Here is a 14,856-nt window from a genome sequence, read left to right as displayed (position 1 = left end):
CTGTCATTAATGTGTTGATTCAATATATCTCTGTAAAATACATCACGGAGTTGTCCTTTTCTGCTTCATACTTGGATATTTTATTGAAAAACATATAAACGGCAAACTAACGACCCGAACGTGATAATTGCAACTTCCCATATTATTGTACCATCATCTGTATTTAGTGTTTATATATCTCCAGTGATTCAATGAGCAAGAGCTTGTTCTGTTTATGGTCGGTTTCTAAATCGAAGTAGGCTAGTGATAAACAAATTGATGGCGCATGAATTTCAACAATATCGTTTAAAGTCAGCAATCCGTTTATTATTTGGTTGTTATAACGATCTAGTTTGTCAAAACAGCCTATCATTGGGTCAAATCCTGTCAAGTGTGTTTCATAACAATTGTTAAATCGTGCTTGGCAGACTAATTTTGACTACGGATAGCTCTGTTACCTGATAAAAGTACACTTGTAATGCTCATGACGGGTTTGACCGATCGACAGGGAATGCTTACTCCTCAGAGACAACTGATCTCATATTTGGTATATCAAGAGGTTCATGTTTCCTCAGCTCTCTAGTTTGCATTGCTTATAGGAGTTATGGAATTGATCATTGTTCGCTATATCCACATTTTCCAAATGTACAGCCATTTAAGATATTCCTGTAGTATCTTATCAACATTGCATTATCAATTGACGATAATTTCAAACTGTCTTAATTTGCTGTCTTAAAACAGATATCATACATAATCATACCGATCAGTTATTTTTTTTTAAAACAATTATATTGAAATCGAAGTCCCTATTACAAGGTGAAGATAACGAACGGTGATCAATCTCATAACTCCTACAAGCAATACAAAATAGATAGTTGGGCAAACACGGACCCCTGGACACACCAGATATAACGCTTTATTTGCCCCAATAGTGCACAGACGATAAGTATAAGTCATTTACCTATCAACGGCTGCACATTTTAATGAAATTATCATGGTGTCATTAAGGACGCGTGGGATATCAACGCAGGACACTTAAGGTAACGAATGAACTCGGTATCATAATGAGATCATAATGAGCTGATACGTCATGACAGTTGCTCCGCCTTAATCAATCCATATTTGGACACACATACACAAACTCTAATTTTAGGATCATATAAAAATATATCGGAATATTGCCTTTATTCTACGCTTACAATAAGTCAAATTTCCCTGATTTGACAACACATCACAAGGCATTATGATAAGAAATACCCCGGTGAAGTTTGTCGTATGGTTGGAATCAGCGTCGAAAATGCGCTTACTAGGCACATGCCAAAGACGACGCGACGTTCAGAAGATGTCAGCTGTACAACTTTGAAATCGGAAAAATCGAGGTAAATTCTTGTAATTGAAATAATGATGTATGAATACCTGAAACCAAAGTTGTCAACTATGAAAGTAGGCAATATTTACTGTGTTTTATACATTGACTCAATACTTTAGAGGTAGTATATACATAGTTTGATGTTCTTTGTTTACATACTGAACACGTCACACGTAGCCGATGTGTAGCAAATTAGGTGCACACACGCAAAATAGGCCTATATGTTAGAGAACTGATGCTCAAATGGTACCAGTTGTTGTTTGTTTATATAAACATGATTTACATGAGTACAGGCGGGTATCTTGGCAGTAAAATCCACAGGCACCTAAAAGTATGGATATTACAATCATGTACTTACCCCCCCCCCTTCCCTCCTCTTTCTTTTGATTTTTTCCTTGCTATAATTTCTCTGAAATAAGTAAATTTCCTATCTACCTCATCCTTCTTTCGATTCAAGTAATCCTTTCACGCTTTTTGTAAGCTTCTACCGGTAGGATTTAATTTATTTATTGATCCACCAAGCATGTTGGCATACAATCATTTTACACAATGATGAGATATGTATAATGATGACAAACTAAATACTAACAGTTCATATGCATATATGTAAAAACGTGTATATATATTTGGCATGTACATATGACATCTAACTGTATATATAATTTAGTAGTACATGTATAACATTAGCAACCTATAATTTATTAAAAAATGTGTGCTCATTTTTTTCTTATACCCGGACAAGGCCAATCTCTAAAGCTTACAAAAAGTGTGAAACGATTACAGTACTTTAAAAATCAAAAGAAATGAGTTAGACCGGGAATCAACACATTTCAGATTTATCGCTGCAAAAAATATTTTCAAAAATGGGGGTGGGGGTGGGGAGGGGGGTGGCGCTAGTATCAGTGCATCAGGTATCTGTGGTAAAATCTTTCACACATGCGTGTGTAATTACATTAATTGTGATGCTCTAGATTTACAGTCACATTTGATTTTATCAAGTGACATACGAGAAAAAAAATAAACTTGGGATGTTTTCGTTTACATTACAGTTTGAATAAATGGAAGACAAATAAAAAACCCTGAATGCATACTGATTGCCCACATTTTTATGTTTATTTGAGACCCTTCTTTAATACATTGAATGTTTGCGACATATGTATTTATAATATGAGATAATGCTATTTACAGATGTGCATGATACCAACAAGAATGCGAACTTTTCAAAGAGCATGATATTTCCAATTTTCCACATCTCTAGGTAATTTTTACAAACTTTAAATAATCCAATCAGGCACTGGATATACATAAATATAGGCATTATTTACATCTAGTTAATATTAATTTCTTCAAAATGATAAATAAGAGAAAATTCATATGAAACATGTTTTGATATTGCTGTATGGTATGAAATTTGAATGTTTTATGTTATAATGCACATATAAACTTGAACACTTAGACCTACAGTATTGTGTTTTAAATATTTTTGACTGGTAACTTTCATCTTTTTTTCATTTAGTACCCACAGATGACAGCCATATTGACTCCAGTAGATAATATTCATCTCCAACAGCTGGTTACTACTGGATATAGTGGTCAAACCAGGATATCCACTAATTGCATTCAGTGATGTGAATTGTCATCTACATTTGTGCTTATGAACTTTAGTAAACTGTGAAGTTTTAATATGAAGAAAATGACTGCTGAAAAAGCATCTAATCTTGTGTTTTATGAATGTTTTCAATTAAACACAAAACAAAATGAGAAATAGTTTTATTGAAACTTAATTGAAATTCATTTTGAATTACTTTGCATTGACTGAGTACTTCAAATTTTAATATTTCTACATTTTCATGGTCAAGTGATAAAAAGTATTTGAGAGTGAAGGGGGGAGGGGGTCATATGAAGTAAAAAGATTGGCACTCATTTGATAAACTAGATATTTTACACACTGCAACCACTTGTCTTTATTTTCAATAATGAATTAAGAATATTTCTAAAAACTGGGAAAATATACCCCTCCCCAAGTAGTGGAGGAATATGTGTCACTTCTGGTTTTCCAGTAGCTTGTATGATGGCTGTATTCTAGATACATATTTTGTTGAAAGCAATTTTGATTTTCAAGTTGTCACCTTAAACTATTTCTAAAAGAAATCCAACTCGAGTCATTAAGTATTCCCACGGATTTTTTTTATATACACAGTGATATAATACACATATTCATTGTAGAACAAGATACATATACCCCCCACCTCATTATGTATGTTTCATTGCAAGAGCAGATGCTGCATGGGTCCAGACTCCTACCCAAACCCACTCAATTCGAAAAGTAATAACTCCATGACATTTTAATCGTTTTTTAAAACTATCAAATTAAGTTATCCCCTTCCCTAATGTGGTTTCATTGCAAGAGCAGCATTGGTCCAGATATAGACAACCACCCTTCAACAGTGTTTCATGAAAACATACATGTAGTGTATCATATTTTTGTATATATTCTACATCTATTTAGTAGATACTGCATATTTGTAACCTTGTTTAGACACCCCCACCCCCAATGCAGGGATTGACACCCGAGACTATATTCCTGGATCAGCGCATAATTTGCACCGCGAATCGTCAGTTACAAATTACGCACTGAGTTCGATCTGTTATTAAGTTCAGAAATATAAAAACTGGCTGTACTAATGGCCATCACGTATGATGTGTTCGAGGTAATGCAGATAATTCAACACCGCACCGATCTCTGTGAAATTAAATGCATACTTCTTTGCATCAGATTAATTTTCAAAAAAAATATACAGGTACTGGTGTGTTGTATTCATACCAAAGCGAAGAAATATTATTTGAATATATGTAATACATATATTACACATTTGCTTGTTTAACACATTCAAGGAATTATTTCGTTTTAGGCCTAGATCGAAGGTAGATAGTGCATGTATATTTATGTGTGTAGTCTGATTAAAACCAGCTCCCTTCTAATGGTCCCTGACGACGATAGGGAAAAAAAAAGGGGGGGGGGGGTAATCAGACTGTCATTCATTCATGAGGTTTGAGATTGGAATTTAAATAATCTGATTGTAAACAGATCTTTTATCCGCTTCGTTATCATTATGTCGTTACAAACGTACAATGTTTGAATACAAACTAGAGTTTAAAATGTATCTGAAATTAGTTGTTAAATATAACTGTCTTGGTTAATGGGAATACAAGACCAACAGTCCGGTACAATACATTTAATATCAGACTGTTAACAGGCACTGTCTCTTGGTGTCCCCTGTAATCAAGTCAACAATTCATACTTTCTTCACTGAACACTTCATACACTTAATTGTTTTCATTTATATATCAATCATTATATTCTAACCTCTCTGCATTAGCATAAAACATTCAGAACAACTGGATCCTACATGTACATGTGTTTTATACTTACATACTGTACTTACTAAACTATAATAATACTGATTTGATTACAATTTTATATGTATTCACACAACACACTTGGACCTATCCACTGTCTCAGAAACTGATGTGTGAGGCAGTTGGGTTATTTTATTGTATATATCATGTTGTTAATTTAAATCTTGTCTGCAATCAGTATTTCATATATAGTTATAGATATGTGCAGTGCAGACGTGTCAACTCTGATAGTATTAGTAATTCTGAATAATTGTTTTCTTATTTTCATTACTGTACACCCCCCCCCCTTCCCAAGGAACCTTGATTGGCGATAAAAAATATATAGAGAGAGTTAAAAGATTAAATCTAAAGTAAATGTTTCTTGGTTAGAATACATTTACTTAATAAATTGTAATTTCCCAGTCGTGTTACTTCCCTTTCCAGTATCTAATTTTGGATCAATATTCTACATCAGTGCTGCGTTTGAATATTAATTAGATAGCGTGTTTACATGCATATCGAAGATAAAACTGGACGGCGGTAAGAGGAAAATAAATGTATTGTGATACCATGAGATTATTTGAAAGCTTTGAACAAGGCTTTATCTAGAAATCACTGTCCAAATCTTGAAATATTCTTGAACAATACACTGAACTCGAGAAAAAACACAAATAAACAAAGTGCAGGGGTAGGTTTTCATCTTGCGGGCCATTTTTAACTTATTTGCAAGCGGATGATCCAAATTGGACAGTGAATACTCGATTCTGTGAAACTTATTATTTTTTATCATGTCATGTTTTTATTGATTTATGTACAGCTGGCTGTGCGCCGTGTCGATTCATGATCATCTATTTGCGTCTTGTATAATCTGGTCAAATGACGTCATATGACTCTTGACATCTTAAGTAAACATGCGAAGTGAAATTACAGGAGGCGTATATATGTTGTGGTACTTGAACACTGTCTTTAGTTTTTTAATATTAATAAATGACTTACACCCAAAACAATAGGATATTAAGCTTCATTTTTTTTAATAATTCTTAAACATGACCTTAAGTCACACGCGAAGAATGATATGGTCGATTGAACTTGATAGGAAGCACCAAGTAAATAAAACAGGGTAGACTATTTCCCCACGGAGGTTCAGTTTCAGGATATGCATTTTAGAGAAATTAGCGCGGAAACTTGCCTTGCATACAAAATGTTATTCTCCTCGCGAAAAAAAGGAATGTTTATAACCACCACCATCATCAAAAGATTATGATTTCTACACATGTACAAGTAAGTTAAGAGGCAATTGACCAACTTCAATGCATTCTTAAGAGAATATGTAGCAAATTTAGGGTAGGCTTTATACGGAAATTTAAAGCATTGGGTGACACAAATTTAGATTCCTACAATGTTTGTTGAAGGTGTTAGACTTGTGATAAATCATGGCACAGTGAAGAGGGTAGACCTTGTTTGTTGCAACACATCGTCATGTTTCAAGACTGGAGAAATATCAGTAATTCCTTACGAAGTGTTTAAAGTAAAACAAGTATGTGCCTAACAAGCACAGGAGAGGTACCTTTTTAAGATTTAAACATATCATGTTAAATGTAACTAATTTGCAAATTTGCCAAATGATAATATCTACATGAGTGAACGCAAACTATCTTCCAATTGGTTTGATAGAGGTCGGGTGTCCGGGTATCGTAGTGGTTAATACACTCGCTTCTCACCACTGGAACCCTAGCTTGATAGTCAGTATCGACAGTGGTTATATGGCATAGGGTATTGTGACCGATCATTTTTGATCCATGGGTTTCTACCGAGTACTCACGTTTCCCCCACACCAACAGCTTAGAGCTTTTACAAAAACGTTATGATATGTCTCATTAATGCAAGGTGAAGATAACGAACAATGATCAATCTCATAACCAATAACCCAACACATTGATCTTCATGGAATGAAGCTTATTGTTAATCAATTTCCCATTAACCTTTGATATAGTGTTTCTATCTAATAGCTGATACCATACGCACCATATTCTACGTTATGATTATTGTTTTTGTAAATCGAGTCAGGCTACCGACATAAAAGTTAATGCTGCAGTCCCTGAAACGGTATGATTGCCTACTTGAACGAAGAACGCACCCAGAGCAAAACAATGAACACACGCAGATCAAATTGTGAGCACAGTTTGGTGAACAGTGAGCGCACGATTAACGCAATGCGATTGGTGAGTACACGGTGAATGCAAAATGGTCTATTCAGTCGGTATATTTCGGATGTTTTCCTTGGATTGTACTTACTTTATAATCAGGTAGATAATATATATACATAAATGCATCTGATTGTTAATGTTTGTGCAAGTACATATGTTTTTCATACTATAATATAAAGAATTGTTTACTTTTTCATAAATCATGAATATTGATGCGTCATCTCCTTATACTGTATACTGCATGTATTTTATATTTTGACTTAAGATACATAGTATTTAATTTCTTATTACATGAGTATAAACGATGCATGTACAATAAAGATAGTCTAGTAATTAGCGCCAGGAACTTACAGGTGCACAAACACGACTTCAAAATGTATCAGTGATGTCGTTTGAATTACACGCAATTAAAACAAAAAATCATGTCAGAAAAGAGTCAATATAAATACAGTAAACAATCTACACGGTAGAACAGGTACCTCGTAGTGGCATCCGAACGCTTCTAAATAGTGTGGAATGTTTCTTCCCATGTAGATTTTTCGTAATTCACTTTATTGGAACTATATGTATAAAACATCGACCTGAGGAAATAATTTTGGAATCAATGTGCGTACGATGAAAATGGTGTAACCACAAATTTACATTTAGATTGTGCAATACATATATTAAATGCAGAAACTTAATTGTTTGTTGTAATGAACTATTCATGTACGTAAATCAAATGTGGGGCAGAAATGTACGAGAACAATTGCATCTTTATATTAGAGACAAACGATACCAAGATATATAATTTGGGGAGAGGAATAACTACATTCATTGACAATACATGCCATCAATATAGGCACACAGTAATCAGAAATACTTGTCAAATCAATTTGACATTTGAACACGAATGTGCATTGGGATATAACATCGTTTTTTAAGTAAAAGAGAAATGGGAGTGAAGCTTAAGGGAATCAACTGACTTACATACAATTATTGTCAAGTGAGACCAACACATATATAGTAAATTGTTCTTTTGCCCAAACTTTAAAATGTTAAAATGATAATTTGTGTGTGGGGGTATATTAATGAATCTGTATCATTCTGTTCCTCGTACCAGTGATCGTTGCTCGTTCTTCTCTACCTGTATTTGAATAAGGGTTGTATTCATTACTACAGGCTCTTACATTTTTCTATTATTTAGAATTACTACCACTCTTTAATTAAATTATACTGGTGTTTGTTTAATGCTAATAACAATAATTTATTATAGTCTTTGATATTGATGACCGATCGGTAGTTTCCCTTCACTTTTCGCAGCTGATAATCCGATATTTGTACTTTATATATTAAATTTCTGATATAATAAGAACGTTTACTTTCAATCTTACCCATGCGTTCCTTTTTCATGTTTGCTTTGCTACGAAAATAAATAATTGCACTTTTAAATCCCGAATGGCAGTAAACAGTGAATGCGTTATGAACGTTGAACGCACGGTGAGTTCAAACCTGTAAATATATAACACACGGTGAATGCACGGAGAGCGGATAGTGAACACACGGATAACGCACGGTAAAGGTCGGGTGAGCGAATAGAACTAATGATAAAGTAGAACGTCTCCGGGACTGTACAGGGGTTTCAAGAGTTGTACATGAAATAAGCATTTCGGAAGATTTGCGGTTGTCATAATGATATAGTTTGGAAAGACAACCTATCACTGGCTAAATTGCTCTTTCGTGGTTAATACCAACTGTTACGTTGTTTTGTATGTTGATTTGCACTAGATAACGGATAAATGCGGATAACTCCATTTACCTAGTCAATATATAGGGCTCACGGTGGGTATGATCGGTCGACAGGGGACACCTACAACTCCTAGGCCTCTGGTTCAACCTCTTGTGTATTCATGTTCTGCGTTTGTTCAGCTCTGCATTTTGCATTCAGTATAAGAGTTATGATATTGATCACTGTTCCGTATCTTCCTCTTTGTATTCAAAGTACTTCAAAACAAAACAATAAGATTCGCCTTAAACCTGAACCCCAGAACTAGTATAAATTGTGATATTTTAGATTCAATAAACACACTCTGTGTAGAAGATCGTATTAAACAATTAAGATTCAACCATGCCTTTAACATAAGCCATGGATTTGCACCAAATCATTTACATGAGAAAGGACTAAGACCATGTTTAGCTATATCGGCCCTGTGGTGTGTTAAAAAATAAAGCAGAATTAATTGAAATAAAATTGTTATCATTTGATAATATAATCTTTATACCATCGCGACGTGCCAAGATTTCCCCGCCAAAACGTCAGCTTGTGGAATTCTATACAAGACAAAACCGGTATCGGTCTGGTTTTCTGCAGAAATCTCCACTTTTTTCAAATTTAGTAATATAATTCCTATAAAACACGACCTTCGATCCAGAAACTGACTGTAGTCTATCAAAATCTATCAATACAAATAAATTTTGCACGAACGATTTTTTGGATCGAAAGGTGTGCTGTTGATGAATATCAACTTTGAATTAAATCGAGAGCAATCCGGAATTATTTATTTTTGTGAGAGTTGTGGGTATTTTATTAATTATGTTGCTTTGAAAAATTAAAACAACATACTTATGTGGAGTCTACATCATTTCCATGCAGAATACACCCCTATGTGGTGTTTTTATCAAAAGCTATAGAATTTTGATGCGTAAACAAACGAATCTGCTGTCCGACAAATCGGACCTTCAATGCTATAGAACGTTTTTATTTAGACGACACCAACAGAATTACTAAGATCAAAATGAAAAGAATTTATAGAACATGCATTGATATAACTAAAACTATTGCCGATATATCGAAAGTATAACGTTAACTAGGGCAAGTAAACATATAAAAGATTTTTAAGGGTGTGACGTCATAGATGTCGTGGCTTAGTGGTAGAGAGCCCGTCCTTCAATCGGGAGATCCGGGTTCAATTCCTACCCGTGTCAATATTTTTTTTTTTAATTCATACTGTTAACTACATTTTTTTTGGCGTTATTGAAAAATTAATTTCTTTCAAGACACTGAAGATGAAATTATACCTGAATACAAATAAAAATAACAATCACAGAACACCAAGGAAATATGCAAGGATTACAGATTACATTTTTAAAATTCATTGAAAAAAACCAAACCAAAATACTTTATTTTCGGACTTGATTTTATTTCAAAGAATGAACCAGCAAAAGATAATGGAAAGGAAAGTTTTTCCAATGCATCTAATGTACAGAAGAAAAGTCAGAAAAAATGTGAATCCATTAGCTATTCGTCATTTCCTGCAGAGTAAGAACTTTCTTGTTGAAACCACCACATGCTATATTGTGTAGCAAGTGTAGACATGTGTGTCAGTAAATTCACATCCAACAAAATTGTCACAATCAATCTCGGCCACTTCCTGAGACAAAGTCTCTACAGAGAATTTCAATACCTCTCGACAGAACCAGGCCTGGGGTAATGGTAATTAAATGACAACCAGTTTCAATGTAATGGGGGTGTAATGGACCATTTTTGCATTACAAGTAATGGTAATGTAATGCATACTGTACTGTACATTATTTTTCATTACATTTACACTACTTCAAATATTTGATGATATTTCGAAGATTTAGAATAATTCATTTTATTAGTGATTGACTGAAGCATTTGAAACATTGATGACAATCAAATGCAATGAATAACTTAATAGATATGTTTCCTAACATTGCTGAATAGTTTGTGTTCTTATGTTAATGTATAATTAAAAATCATAATACAGAAATAATTTTTCTGCCATTTCTTTAATACCTGACAGTATGTTATGTAAATGTGTAATGTAAATTCACTCTCAAGTAATGTAATACATTATATTTCAAAATAGGAGTAATGGTAATGTGAAATTTTCTAGGTAATGTAAGGCGTTACATTGCTATGTAATTGACCTCAAGCCTGGATAGAACACCTTCTCATGCATATATGCAAGTGCCTTGGACCCAAATTGTAATTTCCTCTTTTGCAAGATTTTCAGCATTTCTTCATAGAGATCATAATTCCAACTGCAAGGTGTCCAAGATGATGAATTCAGACCTGACCAGTGTTTTTGACAATTTGATAACTTTTGACTCTACACTTTTCATCATTCAAAAAGTACATTATGACATTCATAATTCAACCTGCAGATTTTCATTTGAATCATCAAATATGAATTCTTCCAAATAATAGCCCCCCCCCCAAAAAAAAAAAAACAACCCACTTTAAAAACCTCCACAGGTATATTTCAAATGACATAGAAGTGCCATGGGTTAATAAGGGTTAAACTTTAGAGTCGACATGTTTCTTCCAAGCAATATAGTCTTGTTTGGATCCAGTTTTTCCAGTTCTGATATAACTGCCTGATACTGTACAATGTAGGTGTCAATCTGGTCCCCCTATTGTGGGAATCTGTTTCCACATAACTGCTGTATAATCTGGTACCTTGCTATTGGCAGGCACAACAAGGAAGCTATTCCTTCAGTGATGTCCAACACTTATCCGCATGTGTCACTGATGCCACTATCATTGATGAGTAGGAATATGGATTCTTGTCAATCTGATTCATGTCACCCTTGCCATCAATTTTTGCTGTACATATTATATCATCCTGAAATTCAAATTACTCCAGTATTATATCATTATCAAAACTATATCATAAATGAAAGGTGAAGATAACAAACAGTGATCAATCTCATAACCCCTACAAGCAATACAAAATAGATAGTTGGGCAAACACGAACCCCTGTATTATAATATTCATATAAAAGTTGTACTTTCATGCCCTCATGTATTTTCATTGATACAGAATTCAGAAAAATTACATTTATGTATTCGGTGGGAGATTGACATGTCTCCAACTAAACAATAGAGAACAGTTTAGTTACATGTACATTTCTGCATAAATAATTATATACACAAACATTTCATTTGAATTTGATTCCCCATCTAATAATTTTTTGTTGTAGCTAATGTTGATATATTACATGTATCTTACTTCACAATTATCAGCAAATTCACAAAATATTTTTATCTTTCATGCTCTTTCTTGTGGTAGATGTATGGAAAAATTTAATATTCAATAATATAAAGGAGATAAGCTAACAAAAAAATATATGCTTAAATCATGGTAGTACCCATGAAATTCAACATTCTCTGAGTGATTCTATATCTAATCCCAATGCAGGCATGTAAGTTGTAAGTGTAATTGTTGAAATTAAGTTTGACATGTTTACAATTTATCTTGAAATAAGGCATATTTAAATTATAAAACCAAACTGTTCTTATGATTTTCCTGGCTTAATGGTGCTTTTAAGTATTTAAAAATTATTGAATGTAAAAATCATTCCGACTTTTCTAATCCATGTTTCTGCGTAAGGCCAAAAAATATATATATGTTAATTGGTTTCCACTTTCCCGACTACCCTAATTAAAAATTTCTGTTGACCCTAACACATTTTTTTCTATTCTCACAGATTTTGCAAATGTCATCACTACAACAAGAATATATTTATTGACTAATATGAAGTTATTTATTATGCACTAATACCAGACAGATTCCAAACCATAGAAACAGTTTTTGTTTACAGTAAATTGAAAAAATGTATCGATTCATCATATAACTTTTATTTGATTACTAAATAATCACTAAGTTAAGTTTAAACATAGTAGAATACTCATTCGAAAATTATTCAACCTATAACCCCCCACAGGCCTACATGTTACCCCAGAGACATATATACCATTATGGAAATATACATCTATATACAATTATATGTCTCTTTAACCTATACAAATACTTTTTAGACCATACAATGATACATGGAAAGTTCAAAGTGTGAAGTGAGTCAAACATCATGTAAGAAAATTCAAATAGACCCGAGAAGGTCATGCACTTGGAATTGAAAATGGCATGATCGTGAAACAGCTGATTTTTCTGATCAGCTGATATACATACAATTTTAAATCTTAACAATATATAATTATAATAGATAAACAATAAATATATGTTGACAACAGTTAACAGATTTGTTGTGGGATTTCCAACAGCCCAATGCGTGAATATTATGTGTTTGTCAACACACCACAGGCGCACCATACTATTCGTTCCATGCGACTTGTTTATTATTTTTAAGAGCAATTGGTACACCTATTTGGTTATACAGTTTAACAAGTAGAGGTGAAGTATATTCATATTTCTAAAACTTACGTTGAAATGCGATGAGTACATCCTCTGCAACTTCCACGAACAGCACAAACAGGCTAACGGCGCGGCGTGTGAAAATGGCCGAATGAAGGCAGGATTGAAAAATATGGTGTGCCATTCGGGCTATAAGTAAAATAACCTTATTGCGTATTTTGAAAGAAAATTTCTTTTTCAAGATTTTATTATATATTAAACAGCTCATTGCATAATTATGTTTTACAATACGTTACCACTTCTAATAATATATAGCGACGTTGTATGACGCAATCTTACAAAGTAGAGCAAATTATAGGATTTATACTAGTAGTGTAAACCTAAAAATAGTGTTCTTTCACGAACTCTACATATAAAAACCAGTACATTATAGGAAAAGAACATGTTAGAGAATATTTCTAACAAAAAATTATTCACTTTGGACGTTAGGCCGAATTTTGATAAACATGGTCTTAGTCCTTTGACAGGAATCATAATGCTACTAGGGGAGCCTCCAATTTTATTTATCGTGTCCCTAGAGTTAGCGCCTACAGTAGTTCAAATATCATCATGTTATTTTAAACTGGAATTATCTTCCTTTGAAAGTAAAACATATAGCTAATAGAGCTAGTTCTAAACCTGCTGTCAAGTAGCGTATTGCAGAAGAAGCTTATAGGAGGGAAGAACGCATTTTATAAATAATGTTTTTATGGGGTATAAATATACATTTTCAAAAACATTTTGTATCAATACATAATCATACAATGTACATAAATGTACTTAATTTTGTCGAGGAAAATCATATAATGCTCAATCTTATTTTTGTCTATGCTGCCTTAGTCATACATAATCTATTGTTAACTCATATCATCTTAGGACCCCATTGGAAATAAGCAAGATTTTTAAATTGCTTTCATGAGTTATCCTAGACAAAGATTTATTTAAAGTATATACTTTATATTGTCTCGGATAAGACCTGATACTGTAATAACCATGTATTTTTTGATAATGATGTTGTTGGTGGTTAAAGCTGTGATAATATATGGAGCCCTATTGCATACAAATGATAACAATGTGCCAACAATTCATTTGTGATCCTTAATTGACATTATTAATGTATTTTGCAATATATATGATTAAGATTTGTATTATATCTTATGTTTTCCCTGAATAAACATAATAATAATATAATATACATATTTTGTAACGAAGCTTATTTTTACTCACTCCATGCATATATCTGGTTATGTTGGTAAAACTCTGTACATAAATTATAGTATGTCGGGATATTTGTATATGTACGTTTAAATTTTCTTTTGTCTTAGATACGATTCAGCTCGGTGATTCCTCGAATGAGATGAAGAAAAGTCATTATTGAAAACACGGAAATAAAATGGTAATATATAAACCCCTCATTCATCTAATTAAAAGGTTAGTGACCATAGTTATTACATGCAAGTGCTTGGGGGGACCCGGTAGGCTTGTATATACGAAAAAAGAAGATACTTGCAAGCCTTTTCATTTGCCTCAAACACGTTGCTCATTTATCCAAGTTAAGTTAAGAAATAAGCACTGTGATGTTATTAACAAAGGAGTATTGTTTTCCATAAACTCATTGTAACAATAAGAACGACAACAACAATAGAAATAAATAAATGAAAGAAGAAAGCAAACTATGTAAAACTTTTTTGATGTTTGAGTT

At 33.1% G+C, this 14,856-nt stretch overlaps 2 long non-coding RNA genes across 2 annotated transcripts in view; both read right to left on the bottom strand.

Annotated features, from left to right (window-relative positions):
* LOC130049306 (uncharacterized) overlaps positions 1-14,856 on the bottom strand; it is a 40,538-nt gene that overhangs the window by 16,075 nt on the left and 9,607 nt on the right. The window lies entirely within an intron of this gene.
* LOC130049305 (uncharacterized) lies at positions 10,113-13,321 on the bottom strand. Its single transcript, XR_008797808.1, has 2 exons — positions 13,185-13,321; positions 10,113-11,585 (listed from the first exon to the last, which is right to left on the bottom strand). It is a non-coding gene; the product is annotated as an uncharacterized LOC130049305 (long non-coding RNA).

The sequence above is a fragment of the Ostrea edulis genome, chromosome 8 (genome assembly GCF_947568905.1).
Source record: "Ostrea edulis chromosome 8, xbOstEdul1.1, whole genome shotgun sequence".
In the NCBI taxonomy this organism is placed as follows: domain Eukaryota; kingdom Metazoa; phylum Mollusca; class Bivalvia; order Ostreida; family Ostreidae; genus Ostrea; species Ostrea edulis.
This window is presented reverse-complemented; position numbering and strand designations above follow the sequence as displayed.